This window comes from Macrotis lagotis, chromosome 5 (assembly GCF_037893015.1).
Source record: "Macrotis lagotis isolate mMagLag1 chromosome 5, bilby.v1.9.chrom.fasta, whole genome shotgun sequence".
NCBI lineage: Eukaryota > Metazoa > Chordata > Mammalia > Peramelemorphia > Peramelidae > Macrotis > Macrotis lagotis.
Genome location: NC_133662.1, coordinates 24,527,902 through 24,548,388, shown reverse-complemented (window position 1 = coordinate 24,548,388; position 20,487 = coordinate 24,527,902). Strand labels below are relative to the sequence as shown.

The 20,487-nt window shown below is 35.0% G+C and overlaps 1 protein-coding gene and 1 non-coding gene across 4 annotated transcripts in view; one reads left to right on the top strand and one right to left on the bottom strand.

Annotated features, from left to right (window-relative positions):
* The window catches only part of RUNX2 (RUNX family transcription factor 2), a 459,712-nt gene that overhangs the window by 218,630 nt on the left and 220,595 nt on the right, over positions 1–20,487 (bottom strand). The gene's annotated exons all lie outside the window — the stretch shown is intronic.
* On the top strand, positions 19,343–19,449 carry LOC141490253 (U6 spliceosomal RNA). The gene has a single exon (XR_012469112.1). It is a non-coding gene; the product is annotated as a U6 spliceosomal RNA (small nuclear RNA).

Genomic DNA, 20,487 nt, shown 5'->3' with positions numbered 1-20,487 from the left:
AATAGTGAAATTCTCCTTGTTACAACAGATAAACAAATGGTCTAGTATGGGGTGAAAAGAAAAGAACCACCCCCTTCAACACACACACATCCTTTCTCACTCCCCTTGTCCCATTCCTACTCTTCCTTTCTACTAAAGGGCTTAATCTTTAATGTTTATTTCTAGTGCTAAAGTAGCATACTTGCCACAAATGGCCATTTTCAACATCTGTTTGTGGTTGCTTCCAGGGCCCTTGAATTTCTCTGGGACATGAAGCCCTCTGTCTCCAGAGCGTAAACAGACACACCTAATTGTGTATTAAGGTGTCTGAAAACAGCTACTTGTTTTGGAGACAAAAGAAAAAAGGAAGGAAGGAAGAAGGAAGGAAGGAAGGAAGGAGGGAGGGAGGGAGGGAGGAAGGAAGGAAGGAAGGAAGGAGAGAGAGAGAGAGACAGAGAGAGAGAGAGAGACAGAGACAGAGAGAGAGAGAGAGAGACAGAGAGACAGAGAGACAGAGAGACAGAGAGACAGAGAGACAGAGAGACAGAGAGAGAAAGAAAGAAAAAAACTTGAAAGAAACCACAGCACTGAAGTCTGCTGTTGGCAAAAGAGGAAACATGCAAGGTCTGCTGATGTATTTTATGAACATGGTACCAACACCTTAAACTAGGCTATGGGACAAGATACACAGAAGTAGCTCTTCAAATAGTGGAAAAAAAAGATTCTGCCTGCCAACCTGACAAAAACTAAGCAGATGTTTTTTTTCCCTTTTTTTTTGATGAACTTAAAATTAAAAAATCATAGACTCTTGCAATTGGAGGGGATCTTGGTAGCCAGTTAATCCAAACCAATGTGAATAAGCATCTACCCTCCAATAAAGAAACATATTACTTTTGCTCAAAGAATGCCAATTAGAAACCATTAGATTATAAATTCCTTGAGGTCAGAGATTTTCTTTTTGTATCCCCAGAGCTTAAAACAGTTCCTGGCACATAGTAAGCACTTAATCAATTTTATTGACTGTTTATAGATTAGCTCCTGGAGAAGTCTATTCCACTTTCAGATAGCTTGAAACATTGTTGTTGTTGTTTCAGTCCTGCCCAGTTGGGCAGGGTTCGGTTTTTTGGGGGGGTTTTTTGGCAAAGATTCTAGAGTGGTTTGTTTCATTCTCCAGTTCATTTTACAGATGAGGAAACTGAGGCAAACACAGTTAGCCAGCTAGTAAGTATCCAAGGCCAGATTTACACTCATGAGAATGAGTCTTCCTGATTCCTAGATTACTATCCATTCAATCACCTAGCTGCACCAATTTTCCTTATATAAGGGTAAATCTCTCCCCCCAGGAATTTCCTGGATCATAGGGACCTTTGGGGTCAAGCAGTAGGAACCTAATCTCTTTTTGTGGAAAAAAAACAAACTTAAATTATTTGAGATACCCACCCAGAGATACTCTACTAAATCTTCTCTTCTCTTCTCCATACTAGATATAATTTCAAAATATGAAAACCAAAATAGCTAGTGAATCCTCATTTTATCAAGAGGGCTTTCCAATATTCTGTGGTCAAATCTGTTCATTTTCTTTATGAGCAATTATTTTCTGGGTTGAAGGAAGAAAAGAGGATCAAAAATACAGGGAGGAGAAAATTACTTAGGGTGATTCTTTCCCAAATATAAAGTCAAGAGACACCTTGCTTGAAATTATGCCTCTAACATTTGCTAGCTAGGTCAAATGAGCAAGTTATTTAAGTTCTCAGACTCTATTTCCCCTGGCGTGCTTATATCACATTGTGAAAAATAAAAAGATAATATAGAATTCTTTGTAAACCTGAAGACACTATATAAACGCCAGCAATTATTATATAAGAGCATTGAATTAAAAATTTCTCAGAGGAGGAGTTCTCTAGAATGTCATGATATAGAAGAATGAGCATTGAAATGGAAATCAAATGAATTGGGTTCTACATCTCACTGTAACTAGTAGTTAAAAACTAGGGCAGGTTGCTTCTGATCTTTGATGTAAAATGGTCATATCTGTAAAATGAAAATCAACTGCATGATTTTGATATCTCTTCTTGGTCTACCGGAATGTGATGCCACTACATATCTAGCAACCTCGAACAGTCCAAAATATCCTCAAATGGTCAAATAGCTAAACCCCCTTCCTGAAAAGTATTTCACTTCATCATCAAATAGAATACTTAGCCAATATATCCCTTCTATGCTCTAATTTGCTACAACATTTTGGAACCATCATTTGTCCTACTGTATTTCATCTGTAAATGGGATAATAATGGGGGAAATGACCTTGTGCTGAGCTTAAAAGAAGACAGTTTTTTAAAAATGGAAATGACCTATTATTCTTACCCCTAAAATAACAGAAGCAAAAATTGGTGTCAGATTGCTACAGAAATTAGGGAAAAATATAAACATTAATCAGTAGCACATTAGCAAAAACTTCCTTCAATAAATTTTTCTAAATTAAAAAAAATACCTTAGAGAGCATAGCTAAGATTAACTTTTGAATGTAATCATTCCATTCAGCAAACATTTATCAATTTGCCTATAGTAAGTAAAGCATTATACAAGGCACTGGAAGAGATACAAAACTTAGATGAGACATAATTTTTGTCTTCCAATCCCCAGGAGTTTACATCCTGTTCAGGAGATGTGACACATACACAAAAAATTATAATACAAATTTTACCTTTTGAATGCACAAGAAAAATACAAAGGTTTATGTGAGGCCTGAGGATGTGATATATGAGTCAGGCTTTAAAGAAGTAGTGAGAATTCACCAGGGGAAGGGAGGGATTTAAGGCTTGATTGGGTAAGAAAACATTTTAAGCATTGGGAACAACTTAAGCAAAATAATGGAGATGGGAAATATATGTAAGCTAGAAAGTAATTCAGAGGGTGAATAACAATAATACTTGGAGGTGAAGTATTAATGAGATAAGACTGAGAAAGCAAGGTAGCACTGCACCAAAGACATCCTCTAATACCAGACAAAGGAGTTTAAACTTTATTTGGCAGGAAAAGGAATAATATGATTTGATCTATGCATAAAAAAAATTAATCTGGCCATGAATTGAAGGATGGATTGAAGCGAAAGTTGAGCTATGAAAATCTGTTAAGCTATTACAGTAGCCTAGGCAGGTGGTAATAAAAGCCCATACAAGGTTAGTAGCAGTATAATATAAAAGAAGGAAATTGATGCAACAGATATTGCTAGGATTGAATCAGTAAAACTTTTGTCCTTGTGCAAAAGAATGGACATCATACAGTACAAGATAGGATTGTAAAGAAGAAATGTCACTTGATTTAGTCTCAGAAGCAGTAGATTTTAATCCTAGCTCTTCTCATTACTTGTATAAACTTGGGCAAGTCAATCTTTCTGGATCTTAGTTTTCTTATCTGGAAAGTTAGGGAACTGAAAAGAAGACATTCTACTGGTTCTAGTTATATGTTCTGACCTCTGACCATTCTTCTAAATGTTGACAACATGACTTGCTTCATAAAACCTCTTCCCATCCCCTTAAATTTGAGATTTCCATTGTTCTGTCCTGGGGACTCTAATCTTTTTTTTCTTTCTATCTTTCTCCTTAACAATCATATTTATTTCTGTGGCATCAACTACCACCTTTTAGCCCTGATCCATTTCTTGTTCTAAACCCAATATTGAAAGATTTTTTTTTCTAAATCTGAGGAGTGCTAGCTTTCTTCTGTCTTCTCTTGGCTTTTGTTTGTCCTATTTTGCATGATTAGACTTGCATAAAGTCATGATCTCTTGTATTTAGGCCCTCAGATGAAATTTGAATCAATCAATCAACACCACTTATTAAGGGTCTACTAAGTAAGTACTTGAGATGCAAAGACAAAAATGAAACTGTTTCTCATCCTTAATTACAATAATATTATAACAATAGCTGGCATGTATATGGTGTTTTAAGTTTTAACCAAGCATTTTACAAATGTTGCCTCATTCTATCCCAATATCCCTGGGAGAAAAGTCTTGTCCACCCCCCAATTTTACAGATGAGGAAACTGAGACAGATAATTTGCCTGAGGTTACCCTATGGAACTGAACTCAGGTTTTCTTGATTCTAGGCTTAGCACTCTACCCACTGTACCACCTAGCTTCCTGGCTAAGGGAGCCTGTAAAGGTTTGTTGAACTATAAACTATCTGTTGAAACTTCTCAGGTTGCATGTAGTTATTTTAATGGTTTTCTCAGAGGGAGAGGGAAGGGGGGGGAAAGTAGCTCACTGATCACATGACTTGCAAGCTTTCGCCCCTCAGCCTTTGCATCCTTTACTATGGGTTTATCTACTGGATTTATTTGCTGTAATCTTTCCATTGACTCCTGCAACTTAACTCTAGGCACTCACATTTTGTTCTTCTGTGACTTAAGAAATTTTTTTCCACCCCCCCCAGCAAAACTACTGATGAGTCTATGTTTCTTATCTCAGATACTGGAGTCCCTCTCCATTCCACCAGTTATGTATCATGCATTGCTGTTTCCATTTTAGAATTGTAGTTATATAAGTTTTTCTTTTAATGTATCCTAGTCACATTCAGAAAAGAAAATAGCATCCCGATTTAGGGCCTTAGGGATGCTCTAGTGCAACTTCCTAATTTCATAGATTAGGATACTCTTGATGGCATAAATGATTTCCCCAGTATTATAAACACAGCTGACAGTAAATTCAAGAGAATCGAGAGAGACGAGTTCGAATCCCAGCTTCAAGGTTTTCTGTCTGACCCTTGACATGTTATTTAAGTTTTCTAAGTTCTTACTTTCCTCATTTGGAAAATGGGGATAATGATAGTTGTAATACCTACTTCATAAAGTTGTTCTCATTCAGTCAACAATTTCCTCTCTAATTAACAAGTTCTCTAGTTTCCATCTGTCCCCCACAATGTGGTTTTTCTTGCTTCAGATGTACTCACTGTTGCACCAGCAGCAGATTTTCTTCCAGGTCAGATATGATCACATCACTCTCCTACTCAATAACTGTGTATTAATGTGGTTCTAGTCTATAAAGGAAGATATGCCTCACAACAAACATATCTAAAGAACTTCAAGTTTGTAGGAGCCTGTGCTAGGTGCCAGAGAAATGGCAACATTTAGATAAAATGTTTGGGAAAAGGATGTTTAATAGAGGTCAAGAGATGCTGAGCTGTCAAAAGAATTGGACAGGGAAGTTAGAACCTTGGAGTTTTTAAGATATTAGAGTGCAAGACAATTTTTGGATCTCCCCATTCCATGAATATTGAGATGCTGAATCACCATTTTATTTTACTTTTTGTCATTTGAGTTTTAAAAAGTAGAATGATCCCATGTTACTGAGGAAGATACTTAACCTCTAGAGAACAGTTTCCTCTTTTCTAAAAGAAAATATTGGAACAGGTACCATCTAAGGTCCTTTCAAGTTCTGACATTAATTTACTCAAAAGCACAAGAATTTATCAGATGACTGTGGGAGCTGTGTTCACTAGATTCTAACTTTGTTGTTTTCCTCCTCTAAAAAAAAAATCCCTCCAAACATTTGATTATTCTGATTTTAGTGGTTTTCCATGATTCACACTTCTGCCTTTTGGGGTTCTGGTCTACATGAGAGATCTAAAGACCAAAGTTCCAAGAGAGATACTTTTGACTCAACTTAGAAAAATGAAGCAAAGAAAATCAGACTGTGTTTCTAGAAGATTCAGAGGTCAATGTGCTTGTCCCCCCACCAAAACTGAGGATCATATCTAAAATTCTTGGAAGCCATTCCTAACTTTTAACCCTCTTTGGGGGAAAGGGGAAATAAGAAATGGGGCTGCCTCCTTAAAAGTGTTATTTCAGTATTTCCATAATATTTAAAGCTTTTCCCATCAATCCTGGATTACTCCCATCATCCACCTTCACTGAGTCTACTCACATGCTGCTGAGAAGGAAACTACACAACTACACTGACTGAAATCCACTGTGAGTTTATATTATCTAATCTCAATTTGACTACAGCTATATCAAGGTAATTCTTTTTACTCCCTCACAATTTATGCCCTATTCTAAGCTTCCATTCTCCTCAAGCTTCCCACAACAAACACTTCTCCCTTTGCAAATGAGGTCTTCACTTCATATTGTACCAAAGAAATCAAGGATATTCACCATTAACTTCTCCCTTCCAGCTAGGAGTGAACTGCCTCCCCAAATTACCTTGTATTGATTTATATGTGTCTTCTTATTTATGTATATTATATCCCCACTTACAGAAGTTTGTTTAGTGCTGGGAATGTTTTATTATTGTCTTTTTATTTCCAGAGCTTATCACTGTTCCAGGTACATGGTATATACTTAAACAATGCCTGTTGACTGATTGAAGTTAAAAGTGTATGATTGGGGCGGCTAGGTGGCGTAGTGGATAAAGCACCAGCCTTGGAGTCAGGAGTACCTGGGTTCAAATCTGGTCTCAGACACTTAATAATTACCTAGCTGTGTGGCCTTGGGAAAGCCACTTAACCCCATTTGCCTTGCAAAAAAAACAAAAGAAAAAGTGTATGATGAGGCGGGGCAGCTAGGTGGCACAGTGGATAGAACTGGATCTGGAAGTCAGGGAGGACCTGATTTCAAACTCAGCCTCAGATACTTATTAGCTGTGTACAACCCTTGGCAAGTCACTTAAGCCTGATTGCCTCTAAAACAAAACATAAAACAAACTAAGTTTTATGATTAAGAAATTAAGGGAATATTCATCAATTAGGCAGTGGCTAAACAAGATGTAGCAGTTGATTATGATGAAGTACTGTTGTATTATAAGAAATCATGGGGAGAGGGGTTTAGAAAAACATCCCAAAAACTTGTATGAACTGATACAAAGTGAAATGAGAAGAACCAGATCATTATGCACAGCAACATTAATACTGTAATGATAATCAATTGTGAAGACTTGGCTACTCTGATCAATAGTGATCTAAGGCAATTCCAACAGACTCACGATGAAAATATGCTATCCTCCTCCAGAGAGAGAACTAATGAACTCTGAGTGCAAATTGAAGTATAAGTTTCTCACTTTCTTTATTCTTATTGCTTTTTTTGGAAATATGGCTAATAAGGAAATATGTTTTGCATGATATCACATGTATAATTGATATCACATTGCTTGCCTTTTCAATGGGTGTGGAAGGGGAAGGAGAGAATTTAGAATTCAAAATTAAAAAAGAATGTTAAAAATAAATAAATAATATGTTAATTTTTAAGTCTTTGATTAGAATATTTAAAGTTTTCCATTTCTGTCTATTCATATTCTGTCTAGTTTCAGATATGTTTTAGTTTTTAGTTCTCTATTCCTAAGGGATTCAGGGATAAATTCTTGGAGTCCTGAAGCCACGCTGTAGCTGTCTTAATAATTTAATTTTTCCAAGAACCCAGGCTTGATCTTAGAGTCCCACTCTGAAGTATTTCTTCACTCTTACAGCTGCTCCACTCAACCTGCAAAATATTATTTTCTTAATGTTTCTCTATACTTCTGGTCCTAGTACATTGCTGATCATGGGCATGATCAATTATTTAATATTAATAATATTAAATAATAGTGATTTGATTTCACAAGACAAACTTCTATATCAACAGATTTTTTTATATCATCAAACAATATCATCCTCCCTTTCAAAGGTGAAGCCTATAATCCATGCATGCCCTATATAGAGGAAGGGACAGAGTACTTTATTTCTATGCTGGGAGCTCACTTTGCTCTAATTTTTTTTGAAATTGTGTGGTTACTAATAAAGAAAACCAGCATTCTCCCTACGTGAATGTCTCATTTTATCTTTCAGGCACAACATCTCTAGCCATAGAATCATAGAGCTAGAACCGGAAGAGACCTCAGAAATTATACAGAGAATATATTCCTCTGATAGATGATGTGACTGAGACCCATGGATATTTAAGGATTTGCCCCAGATCCAGCAGATAGAAAGTGGCATAGATGAAATTTCTCTTCAGGTCCCATGACACCAAGTTCAGGAGTCTTTCCACTTTACCCTGTTTTTCTTGCTCCATTTTAGAGTAGTAGTTGCTGCCACATCTACCATCTTCTCCATTGTTATAGCATATAGCAACAATTCATATTTATGGAGAGCTTTAAGGTTAACAAAGTATTTTCCTCGCCAAAACTTATGATGTATATAATCCAAGTATTTCCATTTAACAAACAAGACATAGGAGGTTAGATGATTTGTTCAAGGTCCTTGTTTCCCTTAAACCCACTGTCTCTAAAGTGAAAGAGATTAGATATGTGATAGGCAGAACTTGGAAGTCCATGAAGGATATGTAAAAACAGAATCCATAATTCCAGAAGGTGAATTTGAATTAACATTCTAACAAAGTAATTAAATTCAACAATAATCAAAGTGTGCTCCAAAGCTCCCTAGGAGTTCTCTTTCAAGGATTATGTGAGATTAAAATTATTTTTATAACAATACTAAGATGTAATATGCCTATTAAAATATTCCTCCCCTTTTCAACTACATCTCTGTGTGAGGCCACATTTTCTTCACATATTTCAATTAAAACAACATATTACATCAGACTGAATGCAAAAGCAGAGAGGAGAATCTAGCTATCTTCATTAATCCCAAACATTAAAGAGATAATCTGCAAAATATCACTCTTCTTACTAAATGTTTTTTGGTATTGGAAAATATAATTATTTTTTCTTAATAATATGTTGTTTATGCTAATGTTATGAGTTTATAATTTTAGCATAATAATGAATATTTTAAATATATCATTTTAAATTTCTAAAGTAGTTAATATCAATAAATTTTACATACTTAAACAAAAGTTTTGAGGTCTTTAATATTTTCAAGACTATCATAGGAACTAAAGGCCAAAAAAGTTTGAGAGACTGGACTAAATTATTGCTGAAGTCTCTCTTAGCCTTGAAGCTATTCTAATGGTACAATTGGATTTATATAACATTTTCATCCCATGGTTTAAATGTACTTATAACACAGGAACAAAACTAATCAAACATTTGGTCAAATAATATTTTTTATGAACATGACAAATGATGCACTTTTTAAATATACTCACAGATATATTTATATATATACACACACACACACATATATATATATATATATATATATATATGTAGAACATTATACAAGTCACATAGAGTCACTTTTGTTCTCTATGTATATTAACTCAGATTAAACTTTATAACCAATAGCTGATTATCTTTTATGACACTTCAGGAATATTAGTCAGTTTTAACATTAATCAGGAAGAGGCAATTTGGCATAATAGGAGAACTGACTCCAGTGTTAGGAAAAACTGGGTTCCAGTCCTGCTTTGGACATATATTGGTTATGTGATTCTCCTATTGCCCCAGACAATTCTCTAAATCTTTAAACTTCAGGAGATGCCAATATGCATTAGTGGAAGGAGGTTCCTTCTCAGGAGTTCATTGTACCAATAAAATCATAGATCATGGCCAAAAAACCCCCAACAACATAGTAGCCCTAAGAAGTTCCATAAAAGAAATAGTTGGTTGAACATGAAGCTAATTTGTTATTAGAATTGTGGCTTTATTTTTTAATAGGGAATGAGGGGAAGAGAAGAAAAATGAGAAATCTGAGGAAAGGGGGAAGAAGAGGAGTTAACAATAAGATTGCTTCCCCCAATAAAAAAAAAGAAAAAGAAAAGAAAGAAAAGAGCATTACTAAAATATTTTTTAAATGTACAGAAGAAAACTGAAGAAAATTTAGAAGGAAATAAACAATCAGGATAGGTTTAAAAATAGTGAGTTGAATTTATTATACTCTGAGAGAGATAAAAGCAAGCTGTTGCATAGTAGTTTTTCACATATTTTTCACATATTTTTTCATTTTCACATATAATCTGCCTTTTGAAACTAAATGTACTAGAAACATCTTAAACTCTACATGTTCAAAACTAAAATTATTATTTTTCTCCCTAAACCCTTCCCCCTTTCAAAGGTCCCTATTTGTCAACGGCCCACAATCCTTCCAGTCATTCAACTTTGTAATCTTAGCATCATTTTCTATTCCTCCTGCTTCCTCACCCTATATAAAGAAATTTCCAAGTCTTGGTCTTTCTTCCCTTCACAACACCTTTTGCAAATGACCTCTTGCTTTTACTTGCATAGCAACCATCTTAATTCAGATCCTTATCACTGCTCATCTAAGATTATTCCAACAAGCCTCCTAATTGGACTCCCTGCCTCAAGTCTCTCAATACTCCAGTACATCCTACACTCTCCTACCCAAGTAATTTTCCTTACATACAGATCTGTCATAACCTCCCTAATTCCCCTCTTCCTCTATTTAGATATTAAATCCCTATATATTCTGATTACAACCTATCTTTCCAGCCTCACTGGATCTTAGATGATCTCTCAGCTCTCTATGACCTAATCAAACTACCCTCCTCTCTGCTCTTTTCGCTAACTGTCCCACATGTCTGGAATGTATTCCCTCTTTCCTTCTACTTCATAAAATCACTCTCTTCCTTTAAAGAAAGTCCGGCAGCTCAGGTACCACCTATGTATGAAGTCTTTCCCCATTCTTTCGACTGTTGGCACCCTCTTTCCAAAATGACCTTGCTTGGAACTAGTTTGTACATATTAGTATATTTAGTTTCCATTGTGGCTATGTGTTTCTTAGGTGGGCCTGTTGCCTTCCCCATTAGAATATAAGATCTTTGTGAGTAGAGATCATTTCATTCTTTATATTGGTGTATGGCACATTGTAGGTACTTAATAAATACTAATGCTTGATTTTTTAAAATATTAAGTTCAGAATTTAAAATAAAATAAAAGAAGGTCCACAAAGTACAATGGGAAATATTGTTGGATTTGGAGCCAAAGGGTACAGTTTCCAGGGCAAGCTTTGCCTTTCATCTGTGTAACCTTAAGTCAGTCATTTTATTTCTCTGATCTCAGGTTCCTCAACTGTAGAGGAGAGGGTGGAGATAAGTGACCTTCCAAATTTAAATTTATGTATGTATTTGTTTTGTTTTGTTTTGTTTTTTGGGGGGTGTTTTCAAGGCAATGGGGTTGAGTGATTTGCCCAAGGTCACACAGCTAGGTAATTATTAAGTGCCTGAGGTCAAATTTGAACTCAGGTCCTTCTGACTCCAGGACCTATACTCTATCCACTGTGCGACCTAGTTGCCCTATATTTATTTATGTAAAGCCACAAAGGTAGATAGTCAAATGTCAAGAGATAAAGTTATTAAATTTGAGTTTATGTTCTGCTCTTGCAATCTCACAAATTCCAGAATGTGACTTTTCTTTGTCTATAATCTCATTGCAGGCAAAATTCTGGCCAAAATCAAGTCAAAATCCAGAAGTCCATGTTCTCTGGAATTGATTCTTCTCAGATTTGATATAGCAACAACTGAAACTTTTTCTTGACCTTTGAAGACAATTGTTACTTCTTTAATTCCATTCATAAAACAGTCCATCAAGGAACACTTACTATGCTAAGCACCAGGGATGTTAAGAAAGGCAAAAGACAGTCCCTGCTCTCAAAGAGTTCACTGTGTGAAGGAAGCAACATAAAAAACAATTACATACAACCTATATATTTATATATATATATATATATATATATATATATATACATATATATATATGATAAATTAGAAATAATCAACAGGGAGAAGAACTGACTAGCATATTAAGGGAGACAAATAGTCATTAAGTTAAAACTAAATATAGTTATTACTTTATGTAAATTCTCATTCTTACTGTTGTCATATTTCATCTTTAGAAAAGATTTTCCATATTTAACAGTAATTGGCATTTATGTGATCATGAGTACTTTCAAATTCAGAGGTGCTTTGCATATAATTATCTCAATGGAGTCTCACAACAAATCTGTAAATTGGTGCTTGGTTATTTATTATTCCCATTTTACAGATAAGAAAACTGTTAAAAAGTTACATAGCTAGTGAATGTCAGAGGTAGGACATAAACCAGGTTCTCCTTGACACCAACTCAAGTATGGTATCTTACTACTGCCATCCTTGTCTCATAAGAACAACTGACCTTATTTAACAATATTAAAGACTTCAAATCAAACCCCTTCATTTTACAGGAAAAGAAACTGAGGCCCGAAGGTAAAGTGATTTGCCTAGGGTCATATGGCTAATTAGTGACAGAGTTGAGACTAGAGTCTAGGTTGTCAGTCTAGTGACTTGTTTTGTTTTGTTTTTCCATTATTCCATTCCTTTTCTTTGCTGAGAAAAATATTTATCCCTGAAAACTCAAAATCTATTCAATTAGTATTCATGAGATTACTTTGTATTTGTTTAGCCTAATACCAGCTGTGGAGAGAAATGGGAATTTTCCTTCTGATTCTTATTTAGTATTTACATTTCAATTAGAATTCTATTATCTACAAAACCAAGAACTACTTATGAATGGTGGGCTACCAATCTTTCAGATGAAACTCTACAATGATATTATCCACCTACCTTTCCTGATGGCCTCTAGAATCAGAGTGGAACCTTCATTTTACTGGAATGTCAGATTCATTTTTTTCATGTAGTCTCTTAGTCCAACTTTCCACCCTACCTTTAAACAACATTTAAAGCTCACTATTTCCCTAAGGTGTGGCCTGGGGATTTGTGGGATTTTTCCCTTAATAATAAATAAAATTGTACTAATATTAAAAACTCCCTCTTCTCTCAGTCTGTTTTTATGTCTTTTATGGGTTTCACTGGGTGGATTATTTTAATTACCTATCAACCACATAAAGAGAATTATTCTTGATTTCCCATGAATCACATCTCCTTAGTACAGAACAACAGATTTGTAACTGTTATTGTTATTATATTTGTTATTATTCTTCCATCGGCATTGTTGATAATTAAGTGAATATAAGATTTGATTAGAGAGGTGGAACTGAAATAAAGAAAGAACAGGTCTTATTTCAGGTTTGAATTTACCTGGCTGGTCCTCCAACTGGTTCAACAATAACAATGACTCACATTGACATGATCCTTTAACGTTCAGAAAGTAATTTTCCTAAAACTGTATTCTTAGGTAGACATTGGAAATATGTTTTAACTCTATGTTACAGAGATTCAGAAAAGCAAATGACTTGTTCAGATCTCATAACTATTTAGTGTCAAAGACAGAAGTCAAATGTAGGACTTCTATGTCACTAAATCCAGGACCACTTCTATTATACCAGGTTGCTTCTCATAATTCAACAACTTCAACAAAAGTTAAGTGTGCAAAGGTCTGTGTAAGAATCAGTTAACTCCTCCCATTTAACTCTCTTACCCTAAAAATAGATAGAATGACAAGATTTGTTTCTTGTCCAACTGTTGCTAATTTTTTCTTTATACTACTCTCATCACTAAAATTTTCTTTTGCTTCCTCATGGCAGTATGGATATGACTTTGGGGGCTCAGGGTCTATGTCTATAAAGTACATATTATCAGATTCTACAAACTAGAAAAGCTTTGGACAGAGCAGAATATGTATCTGTTGTCAGAGGGACAATCAATCAGAATACATTCAATAAAAGCCAATGATGGTCTCAGCATTGTTTTAGGTAGTGGGGATATTAAAAAAGGAAACAATTCTTACCCTCAAGGAGCACAGTTTCTATGTGGAGAAGCAACATATACACATATAAATGGAAAGAGACCCTAGCAGCTGGGGAATACCTGGAAAAGATCTCAGGTAGAAGTGGTGCTTGAGGTATAGTCAATGTAGCTAAGTCTAAAGAAGCTTACCACCAAACAGCTGACCATCAGGAGATGTGGCTTTTTTCCCCCTTTGGTAGTTAGTTTTTTCTTTTTTTAGTCATAGAAATTTATGAAAGCATCTGCTATATTTCACATCAGTAGAACAAGTATTAAGCCTAAAGACACAATGGATTCTTGAAGTGTTGAAGTGAATTAAGTGATTTTTCACCAATACTCCTTGAAAACTGTTTTTTTTTAAATGATTATAGATATTATGGTCTCCTGTAAAAGGCTTTGGATTTATCAGAAGGCTGTGGACCCAGTTCTGCTTCAAACTAATGAGTCAATTAACCTTGAGATATAGTTTAATAAAAAGCTATCTCTATATTTACTTTATGGAGAAATAAAACAATATCTGTTCAAACTAAAAGAACTAAATGAATTGTACTGTTACTTTCTTTTTTTACCACTTAACTTGAAAAAAAGTGTGTGTGTGAATCATAAATAATAATTATGAAATTGTTTTAATCTTAATGTTCACCATAAACAGCAGCAGGGAATAGTAAAGAGGTGTCAAACAAGAGCCTCTGTACTCTGTAGAATAACTAGAACCAGGTTAAGATATAACTGGGAAATGTTTGATGAAATACTATAAGATGCACCCATTTTTTGAAAAATTTGGGGTCTAAAACTGGGAGCATCTGCATTTGTCACTTTTTCACACTTATCTTTGAGCTTACTGTGTTGTATTTGTTACTGGTATATTAGGTTACATTTTGCCACATTCTGCCCAGAAATGGCTCAGAAAAGATTTTCGCACAGTGCTGAATTCAAATTTAAAGTGATCCAGGTTGCAAAAGTGAATGAAAATTGCACTGCTGAATGTCAGTGTGGTCCTCCTCCAACTGAAAAAACAATCCAAAACTGGCTATGGGATGAAGAAATCCTATGGAAAATGCACCAGCAGAAGAAAGTCCATGAGAGGCAAGTCAGTCAAATGGTCTGATTTAGAGAGGGAACTGAAGAGACAGATTGAATAACAAAGGGCAATGGGAATTCCTGTGTTCACAAAGATAGTTCAGCATGAGGCCAGAAGAATTGCTGATGAAAAAGAAGTGACTCATTTCAAAGGAGAATACAGTTGGTGCTTCAGGTTCATGAAACAGAATGGACAAAGCAAGCTTGCATCCACACAGACTTGCCCAAAAGATGCCTGAAAGCCATGAGTAGAAGGTCCTTGAATTTCATGATGAATAAAGCTTGAGTTCAATAACTTTATGTAATACATTTTTTTTAACTTTTGGGTCCCAAAATTAAGGTATGTCTTATGCATGGGAAAATACAGAAAATAAAAACAATATAACATAGATAAAGTTTATTTGTGATTTTCTTTTTTTTTTTAATTCTCCTTATTTAAGGCTTAAGTGACTTGTCCAAGGTCACAGCTAGGCAATTATTAAGTGTTTGAACTCGAGTCCTCCTGACTCTAGGACAGGTATTCTATCCACCACTCTATCTACCTGCCTCCTTTTTGTGATTTTCTAAATCATTATATGACCACAGATGGCTTTATATTCAAGTTTGATACCATTGTCAGTGTAGATAGAAAGACTTTTCAGTCAAATTTACCTCTAACATAAACTAGCTGTGTGATCCAGGAACCTCTCTGCACCCCCCAGGGAATCTCTATATAAAAGAAAACATAACTCCAGTCCTTCCCTCACCTTCTCAAAAAAAATCCTTAATAACAGCAATAACTTAATTGAACATGCCACACCATAATTTAACAAAAAAAAACACAAACAAAATTTTTACATACATGCAGGGATTTGCTGATAAATGTTTAATAACCTGCTCTTAGTTGGGAAAGGGGATACTTAAGCCCAATACACATTTAAATTTAATCTGTATTACTATCTATCATTTCAGTGATAAAGAATCAAGCACTTTATGATTCATAAATTTATGAAGTATAAATCACCAGTTCACAAAGTATAAATGCTCACACCAAAAATCTAACAATTGCCTCTATGGGTCAGCAAGAACTTTCTCTACTATATCACAGTACAAAGTACATTTCTTATAAGTAGAGAATATTTCATTTTTGTCTTTTTATCCTCAGTACAATGCCTGCAGGTATTTGAAAAATATTTACCAAAACAAAATGAATTATCTAATTTGAAACATATTACAACCATATGAGGAAGATGTTAATAACAGGGGTTTTCACTTTGTACTTCAATAGCTGATCACTGACTAATAGTCATTTATATTTCAGATCATATACAAGTCTCTGTTGTATGTCTACCTATACCATTATAGAGGCTAAGTGGTTTAGTGGATATAAGATGGAACTAGAGTAATGAAGACCTGGATTCCCATCCAATTCCAGTCAATCTAACCCAATTTAATCTAACAAATATTCAGCCTACTATGTGCAAATTACTATGCTAAGCAACCCAACAAGTTTTGGTTAAATGAATACTATATGCAAAGAACTTGGGTTAAGCAGTAGACATACAAAGACAAAAGAAAAAAATAATTTCTCCCTTCCAATTTCTCCACCTCTACCTTCATACTCATCAACACCACTAACTTTCTAAATACTATATAGCATATCAGTCTAAAGTGTTCTAAAATCCTAACGATTCACTCTCATTAAAATTAGCTGGAGAAAGTAACCTGAAAGAGCTAAAGGTTAAGAGATATACTATAAACTTGGAAACATCAGTAACTAATGATGAGTTCTATATGTTAAGGAAAAGCACTTTCTTTGGATTTTTATTGTTTTCTTGTGGTGTCTGATTTTTGGGGGGCACCATTTGGGTTTTCTTGACAACGATATTAGAAGATTTTGCCATTTCTTTCTCTGGTTCATTTTATAGATAAGGAACTGAGGCTAATATAGTAAGTCACTTGCCTAGAGTCACACACCTAGTTAGTGTCTGAGGTCGGATTGGAACTCAGGAAGATGACTCCAAGTCCAGTACTCTATCCATTTCATTACCCAGCTACCCTCCTTTTTTGACATCTTTGTTTAAAGCAAAGACTAGCAGTTATGGATGCAGGGAGGAGAGAAGAGAGTCAATATCAAAGAATTAGAAGGTACTGTCACTATCCTTGAGAAGCTGATTATCTAACAGAGAATGACAAAGCAAAAATATTAAATCACTTGGGAACAATGACGAAACAATTGTCAAAAAGCATGAAATAATATAGTACAAAAATACAAGTGTTGAAGTAATTTGAAGGAAAATGATTGTCAGATTAGAATGATATTAATTCAAGAAAGTCTCTTGGAGGATATGCATTTTGAACTGTTAACTAAAAGAAGGTGATGAATATGAATTGGCAGGAAACAGGAGTCACTGGATTTTTCATAGTGGAATCCTTTATTATCTTGTTTGGGTAATAACTCATTTTTATTTCATTTTTGTTATACTGTATCCTAATGAGATAGTAAACTCAAATTTCTTCATACTTCCCCATAGAACTTATTAGATTGCATACTCAGTACATATAATGGATTGAATTGAACTAAATTAAAGAAGAAGAAAGGCATGAATTTAAGAACAACTAGATATATAGAGTGCTGACCAGAGATTCATCTTCCTGAGTTCCTTACTAGCTGGATGACCTTGGGCAAGTCACTTAGACCTGCATACTGTACCTCCTCTGTAAAATGAGTTAGAAAATGAATTGACAAACCACTCTTTGCCAAGAGATCCCCCCAAATAGGATCATGAAGAGTTAGACAAATCTGAAGCAACTGAAAACAACAGGAGAGGATGGGAGGTGGGAGGGGTGGGAAACATTGGTTTGTAAAGAAGAAAAGAACAAATTACATAAGAGACCATTAAGTTGACTGGCTTGACAACTTGGTATAGATTAAAGTGCATAAAGATGATTTGAGAGTTAAAGGAAAAATGACTTATAGTGGGCCCTGAGCTCCAGGCTCAGTGTGTATATATATTTGATGTGACAGACAATAGAAAGTCACAGTGGGTGGTACAAAGAAAATGGTATTTGAGAAAGATGATTGTAGGAGCACTATGTAGGTCAGAGTCCTTGAAGAAAACTCATGAATCTTCTGTTATTTTATTTTTATCTAATTTAGTCATGGAAGGACACATGGGCTCCGAGTTCCAATCAAGATTGCCATTTGACATCATTTTCTAAATAACTCAGAACTGGGGCAGTGGAAAGAGAGGGACAAAAGAGAGGAGGGGGGGGAAGGAGAGAAAGATAAAAAAAGGGAGGGGTAGAGAGAGACGGAGAGGGAGAGGGAGAGGGAGGGACAGAGAAAGAGAGAGTGCAGGAGAGAGTGAATACAAGCAAATATCCTTTTATTTAAATTACTTGGGGAATTGTCTTAACCCCCTGCAAGACTTTAGATTTAAGAGTATGAATTCAGCTATGTGAACCTGAACAATTAAGTACTCTGATTCTTCTTGAAATTTTCTAAACCCATTACCATCATTTTCTCCAATCCATCCTTGACATCATTGGTATTAAACTCAAAAACAAATGGATCATGCATATTGATTTAGGAAAAATTACAAATTAACATTATCTATGTTGCACTGCATTTTTATTTATTTTGTTAAACATTTCCTAATTACATTTTAATCTGGTAACAGAGTTGTTCTTGAGAGTTTTCTAAGTCAGGAGTTTAACACCTCTGCTTTAAACAACTGCCAATCTTTTCCCTAATCTAGATATTTAGTCATCTCACTCTTCAGTTCAAAACCTTTCAATGGCTCCCTATCGCTTACTAAGTAAAATTAAAATGTTTAACTTGGAATTCATTATTATTGTTGTTGTTCATCCCTTGCCCTTGAAGAACACCAGTGGCATCACAGCTTATGTCTTAACTTGCAAATGAATTGGTTTTAAGTGAGACAAAGTCATCGGACTTACTCTTTCTTTCATTCATTGAGGTCCAGTGGCAAGACAAAAGTCAAGACAACTGACAATGGCCTGGTTTACAGTGGATGACCTTGGTGACTTCCATGTCTGTTCAAACTCTAAACTCATACTGTTGTGTTTGAGGTATCTTTTCAGCATTATATCATATCATATCCCCTGAATCTATGCTTCATTCACACAAATCTAATACTTTCTTGCCTCATTTATTATGCCTATTGAAATCCTACATATCTTTAGACTCATCCAGAAACCATTTTCTCCATGAAGACTTTGCTGATTCCCCCATCCCCCACTTTGTAATGACTTGTCCAACTGTAAATCTCAGGTATCACTTTATTTACACTTAGTTGTTATTTTATAGCATATTTATTTAAATATCCCCATCTAGAGTATAAGCTCTCAGAGGGCAGAGATATTGTCCTATCTAATATTTGTATTTTAACATTTCTTGATTGCAACAGAATTTGATTATTTATATACTAGGGGGGAAAAAAATCAAGTGATACTATCCATGTCATATCACTAGCTTTCATAACTTCTGAATTGGCTCCCAAAGCCATTTATGAACCACAAATAATGAATCAACAAAGATTGGGGCCCATGCTATCATGAACTCACATTAGTTTCATTCTGAGAACTAAGGAATCTGTATAATCTCAGTATAGCTACTCTTCACACACATCAGCAACAATAGCTTTCTATATCTGATTTATCATAGTTCTTGCTTTGGCAGCACGTATTCTAAAAACTGGAATAATACAGAGAAGATTAGTATGGCCCCTGTGCAAGGATGACATGCAAATTCATGAAGTGATTTAGTATATTTTTAGTATAGTTTTAAATGTTAACTACAGAGACTATATATGTCTACTAGAATTGACTTAGCCAATCGTGTTCGATAAGTAGTACTTTCTCTGGAATCACAGGAACTGGACTGTCATCATACCTTTAATATTTGCTACCTGAGTGAAGTCACGTAGCCTTTCCAGGTCTCAGGTTCCCCAATTATAACATGAAAAGAAAGGATAAATGGCCTTTAGGGTTCAGGTCTATGACTCTATGATCCTATACTGCTCTGGCTCCACACACACAGTGATAAATAAGAAAGAAAATTATTCAGGTATATATATAAATCCTTAGGGGAATTTAACTCTCAACTGCCCTGAGAAAGTTCATATTCTCTTACTGTATCACTAATTAATGTTAATTCTCCCCAAAACTAGGACATTTAAGGTGTTCTCAAGAGAGAAGGATTTCATTCCTTTATTTTTAAAGAGAAGCTTTATCTTGAAATTGTAGTTTTTTTGTATTGTGGAGGAGGGAATAGAGAGAGAGAGGAAAGATATAATTTCTTCATGTGGGAACTCGGTAAGGAAATTGTCTCTACCAAGGCAGAGCCACCATAACCAATCTTTTATTTAGAGTCTTAGAGAGAGAGTTTCATGAGCTACTGAGAGACTGAGTGACTCTTCAGTAGGAAGGCTTAGACCCAGGTCTTTCTCACTTTAAGGCCATCTTTCTATTCTAAGCCATGCTACCAGAATAAACTGATACAATTTCAGTTAGGTCTTCAAAAGAGACTCTGACACTTCAAGAAGATACCCATAATTAATTTCAGACCAGAAATTAATAATAAAAATTTTATATTATCATTTGGTTTCAAGCTGTAACTAGAGTATGTTTTGGCATTATTACTAACTGTTAGCAGCAAGTTCTGGAAACAGATGCAATCTTGATATGTGTCCTAAATATGAAACACATTGCAGAAAGACTTGGAGATAAAAATACATACTGCTTATGCACAGATCTCACTGGGCTATTTCCTGTCCTTATCAGCAACAAACGTTCCACTTGTTTTGCCCTTTC